Here is a 6,000-nt window from a genome sequence, read left to right on the forward strand (position 1 = left end):
ATTTTCTTTTACTTTCACTGTTTGTTTCCAATTGCTTTTATTGAATATATACAGTAGAAAAAAAGCAAAACAGAACAAGGCACCAAATGATAAAGTGGTGTCCATTGTACACATGTTCAAACAAGTGGTTAGATACAAAAGGATTATTAACAATTACACTGATCCATGAGTTGTGCGTTAAACATCTCTATGGAGAATCATCTAGGCGAAGGGGATACCCTAGGTGGGCCCAGTAATGCCATAAGATCATTACGTCAGGTAACTGAATTCTTTATATATTTTGTTCTTCCCTCCACACAGGGTGAAATGCCCAGGGCAGCCCTCACATGACTAAAACTCCTCTCGGTAGATCAGAGAGAAAGAAAAAAGAAAATATTGAAGAGAGAGGAAAAAGAAAGAAAGGTAATGGTGGCTAGCCCCCCAACTGCCTCAGTAGGCCATAGGACATGTTTAGGTGGTGATGCCCATCAGATTTGTAATCCAGGGGCCCCTGGTTTTTCTTTTAATACAGGCGTCTAGTCCTGCAAAATCACGGTAAGGCGTTCATTGATCATAGTCTCCAGTACTTCTTTTCAGCCACAAAATGTTTATAGTATCCTCCATTGAGGGACTCCTAGCATATTACAACCTGGAAGATTGAAGACATCCTGTGAGTGCAGGGTGTCACGGACTCACCTTCTTAGAAGAGGGTCACCAGGGATTCCTTGAACTCACAGTGTAATGATGCAAAGAGTGATATGGGGCAAGGGGAAGCACAGTGGCTTAGTGGTTAGCACTCTTTCCTTGCAGCACTAGGATCATTGGTTTAAATTCCACCCAGGACTATTCCTGCATGGAATTTATATACTCCTTCTGAGCTTCAAAACACCAAAAACATGCTGCTAGGTAAATTGGCCCTAGCATATAAGGCAGAAAAAATCTTAGATTGTAAGATCCTGGAGGGAAGGGACTGAGAGGAATGTACAGTATATAAAAGCTCTACGTAAATTGTTGGTGCTGTAAAAATACTAGTAATATTAATAAGCCCTGGACCCTTTTGACAAAGTGCATCGCACGAAACGCGTCAAGGGGGGCTACAGCATATGGACATCTAAGCCAGCGTTGGTGGCCAACACAATATCCTTGCGTTCAGTACCTTTACTTGTCTATTTTACTTCTACTTGGAAATAAAGCCTTTTATGCAGTATCACGCTATGTGATGTCCCTTATTGGGCTCTTTATGAGCGCCACCCTTTTAGTACCAAGCTTAAGGAGGGACTCCAGAAGTTACCAAGCTTAAGGAGGGACCCCAGATGAATCAAGCTTAAGGAGGGACCCCAGATGAATCAAGCTTAAGGAGGGACCCCAGAAGTGAACCAGGGAACCCGGCCAGGTCTAGCGAGAGTGCAGCCTAACCTGAGACCAAAGGACCCTGATGTACCTCATGAGAGAGGAATTTTCTTTTCATGCGTATATTGAACGCACTTCTGGTGAGTGCGTATTTCACTTATTTCCTGTTCACCTGTGGATTAATTATCATTCTTGGAAATGGAGACACGACAGAATTTGTATATCACACTCCTTGTGTGACTTTGGGACGTTTAATTAATCTTTTAATATCATTTGCACACTTTCAGATATTGAATTTATATTGATATAGCACTACTGGCACTATTTGCGCTGCACCTTTTTCTCTATATATTAATAATATTTACTTTGCATTTTTTTACCATCAACTATCTGGATTGTTGATCTTTTTTTTTTGTTTATACTGCAAAAAATAAAAACTGCAGAGGCCATCAAATACCACCAAAAGAAAGCTCTATTTGTGGGAAAAAAGGACAAAAATTTTACTTGGGTGCAGCGTTGCACGACCGTGCAATTGGCAGTTAAAGTAACGCAGCGCCGTATCACAAAAAATGGACTGCTCAGGTAGTGGGGTAAATCCTCTGGAGGGCAAGTGGTTAACCATTAGCCGCCCGGCCAATGGCCGTTTGGTGGCTTCAGAAGTGTCTCTCCACTCCGGGTGCACGCCATTTGGCGTGCTCCCGCACATGCGCTGTTTGCGCTAATGCAGAGCGGCGCAGCAGTGCGATCTGTCACCGGCCGTGCACTTTGGACACGGCCGATGACAGATCCGAGTACCGGCTCCCGTTGCTGGTACCATGTGACCTGCTGTGACCAATCACAGCAGGTCACATGACAGTTGTATACAATGGATGGCTTCATTCATGATGCCATCCATTGTATACTAGTGCCTAGCTGTGAATGGTCACAGCTAATCACATGCACATGTCATGTGATTAGCTGTGACCAAATCACAGCTAAGCACAAAAAAAAAAAAAAAAGCTGAATGAAATCGATTTCATTCAGGTAAATGCTTGCTTATAGCAAAGTAATTCTTTGCTATAAGCAAATTGTGTAAAAAAAAAAAATACTGATCACTTCCCCAAAGTAGTACAATGTTACTATGGTAACATTGTACTACTTTGGTCATAGTAAAATATGAAAAAAAAAGCTTAAAAAAATATAAAAAAATGTAATAAAAAATTAAATATAATAAAAAAATTTAAAAAAATTTAAAAAAAATAAATATTTTTTTTTCATACTGTCACCAGTCAGTGTCCCTGTTCAACGCCATGCCAGCTATATGATGACGCTGTACTGCACTGGTGACAGTATGTAAAAAAAAAAATAGTGAAAATAATTTTTTTAATTTTTTAATTTTCCGAAAAATTATGACAAAAAAATACAACTTCAAAAAACTCGCCATGCCTCTTATGAAGTACGTCGGACTGTCTACTCTGCAAAAAGGGGTCATTTGGGGGATATCTGTACTATTCTGACATTCTTGGACCTCAAGAAATTAGATTGGCTGTCAGTACTTCAGGATTGATCAATATTCAGATCTATACCATAGTTTGTGAACTCTATAACTTTCCTGCAAACTAAAAAATACATCCTAATTTGGGTTATTTTCACCAAAGACATGTAGCAGAATACATCTCGGCCTAAATTTATGAAGAACAATTATTTATTTGTAAACTTTTATAACAGAAACAAAGAAAATGTGTTTTTTTCCCCAAATTTTTGGTCTTTTTTTGTTAATTTAGCAAAAAATAAAAACCCCAGCGGTGATTAAATACCACCAAAAGAAAGCTCTAGTTGTGTGAAGAAAATGATAAAATTTTTGTTTGGGTACAATGTTGTATGACCGCGCAATTGTCATTCAAAGTGTGAGAGCGCTGAAACCTGAAAAATGGCCTGGGCAGGAAGGTGTAAACTTGCCCGGTATTGAAACGGTTAAAGTAAGTACTGTATGCATGTATGGATAAGAAGCCAACTTAAGTTAGGTCAGGAAAATACAAAAAGGATAAATGTACTTTGTTTGTGAAGTTATCCTTTACCAAGAAACAATAAGATAAACACTTTCTGTTCTCCTTCCCTGGATAGATTCATTTCTGAATGGCTCTATCGCAAAATAAAGATGTGCTTCCATAATCTTAAGGCAACTTTGAAGTACTCTACAATTCTCTGCCCTTGTCGACTATTCCCTGACGACTCTTGCAGCTCAGTGACCCTGCAGAGAAAAAGTCATGTCTTTGAACAAGGCACTTTGGAAAGTGCCCCTGGCGTCTACCTCTCTCTATATCCTCCAGTTTCAAAGCATTTAAGCATTCAGCTCCTTGTTGCACACAGCGACCTGGAACACGAAGGCCCTTTTAAGTGGAATTCTGTACAGTTTATGATTATTAAAATAGCATTATTATTTTTAAGACTTGCTATAATCAAGTGTTTGGGAGAAGAATGTTGTTGAAATGTTGAACATCCTCGGTGGGGAATTTATGGACAAAATGCACCTTTAACATTATTTTCCATATCTTCGCTTCTTCGTGCTGACACACTAGAGAAATTACTGAATTCTTTCTTTTAAATTCATTCTAGGTGAAAAGAAGAAGTGGAGCTGGTGAGCTGTTGCTAGCCATTAATTCAAATTCCTGGTCAGGGGTGGACTGACAACTCATGGAGCCCCCGGGCAATAGGGGATCATGGGGCCCCTGTGTCCTTGCCCAAACTCAAAAAAGCCTATGAAAAAGGTACCAGGGGCATCTCATGGGGCCCCATACTGACCCCGGGCCCTCGGGCAGTGCCCAAGTTTCCAAATGGTCAGTCCGCCCCTGTTCCTGGTGCATCATGGCAGCATACTCTGGGTTGTGGCTCAACCTGATGGGACTGGTTAGTTATATGTTTGAGGCATATCCTACCTACAGCATTCTCTTTTTTGTCCTCAATGCTCAGGACTGGACTGCACTAAAGTACCCTTTACCTTGATATCGCCCTAGCCAGGTTCAACCTCTACTGAGTGGAAGTCCCTCTTGTGCAAACTCCAAATTAATTTTTCTGGTGGAGGTCAGAAAAAGCTGTAAACAAGCTTTGGAGAGAGTGGCCAATTCCCCCCCTCCCCCTATTTTCCCTTGTTTTTTCAGTGTCTTTCCTTCATCTACTTGTTTTTTGGGTGTTTGCCCTTTTCCAAGATGGCAACAGCAGTGGAAGCACACACTGAGCATGTGTGACAAGAAGTGATGTGGCCACTGTGGGCAGTTTTCCTGACTTGACCTTTTCCAAGATGGGGCCAGAAACTGTGGCCACATGCTCAGGTGGTGATGTCATCATTGCTTGCCAAGGGCACCCTCTTTATGGCATTTACCTGGGCTCTTCCTATCCAATAAAAAAAAGGCAGAAATGGTAGAATAGGGGAGCAAATCTGCCCTCCCATCCCGGGGAAGTTTTTTTTTTTCATGTTTGCCTGGAGTGAATTTTTAAGCAGATCCAGTCACCACAGGGTTAAATGAGAGGGAGAGAGAAGTCTCTGGAACTTCTAATTAGATTTGGAGCTTCAGAAAAAAAATCTTTCAGCTTCCATTCTGGAGGAAGCCGACTGTCACACATCAGTCAGCGTGTCACTGAGTAATATGTATGCAATAAATGATTCATGCTTTATCATGCTGTACAGAGAAAAGCATGACGGAAAACTATTTTTAGTTTTGCTGACCTACAACTAACACATGTAGGAAAAGTAAAGACATTCTGGTCCTATTCACATGGGTTACAGTTTGTGGTCGAATGCCCTTGGACGTACATTCACCTGTACATTACAGTTACTTAGAGCAAAAATGTCTTTTAATGGCCATCTCATTTCAAAATTAAAGTGGATGCAAACGCTAACAATGAACCTCTCTTATTGGCTCCCTTTTTGTCTTGAAATACACCATTGAAAGCATTTTGTTACATCTATTTGCTAAGTGCAGAATAATACCAATGATCCTACCAGATATTTTGTGTCTTATAACTTCCTGTGCTGCACTATTTTTTGTGAGTGTACCCCTGAAGATATGCATCGCACGAAACGTGTCGGGTGGAGCCGCACTTGCTCACGTCACGCCGCTGTCGCTGAAGGTCGGAATGGTGGCCATTTTGGTACTCCATTTTACCTTTATTCTTACTTGTTTCCATGTGGATTGTCTTGTATTCATTACTTAATAAAATACTACACTATATACTACTTTTGTCTCCTGTGGTGAGCTATTCCTCCACAACATCTACAAGATACGCCCCGTTCTTAACCTCGGAAACCACTAAGCAACTTATTCACTCCCTTGTTATATCTTGCCTTGACTATTGTAACTCCTCCTTATTGACCGACCTCATCGCAGGCTATCCCCTCTTCAGTCTATCATGAATGTTGCTGCCAGACTCATCCACCTTACTAACTGTTCTGTATCTGCCACCCCTCTCTGCCAATCCCTCCACTGGCCTCCACTCAGTGTCCTCCACCCCTCTCTGCCAATCCCTCCACTGGCCTCCACTCAGTGTCCTCCACCCCTCTCTGCCAATCCCTCCACTGGCCTCCACTCAGTGTCCTTCACCCCTCTCTGCCAATCCCTCCACTGGCCTCCACTCAGTCTCCTCCATCCCTCTCTGCCAATCCCTCCACTGGCCTCCACTCAGTGTCCTTCACCC

The sequence above is a fragment of the Staurois parvus genome, unplaced genomic scaffold (genome assembly GCF_062004578.1).
Source record: "Staurois parvus isolate SC_StPar_1 unplaced genomic scaffold, SC_StPar_1.0 ptg001263l, whole genome shotgun sequence".
NCBI lineage: Eukaryota > Metazoa > Chordata > Amphibia > Anura > Ranidae > Staurois > Staurois parvus.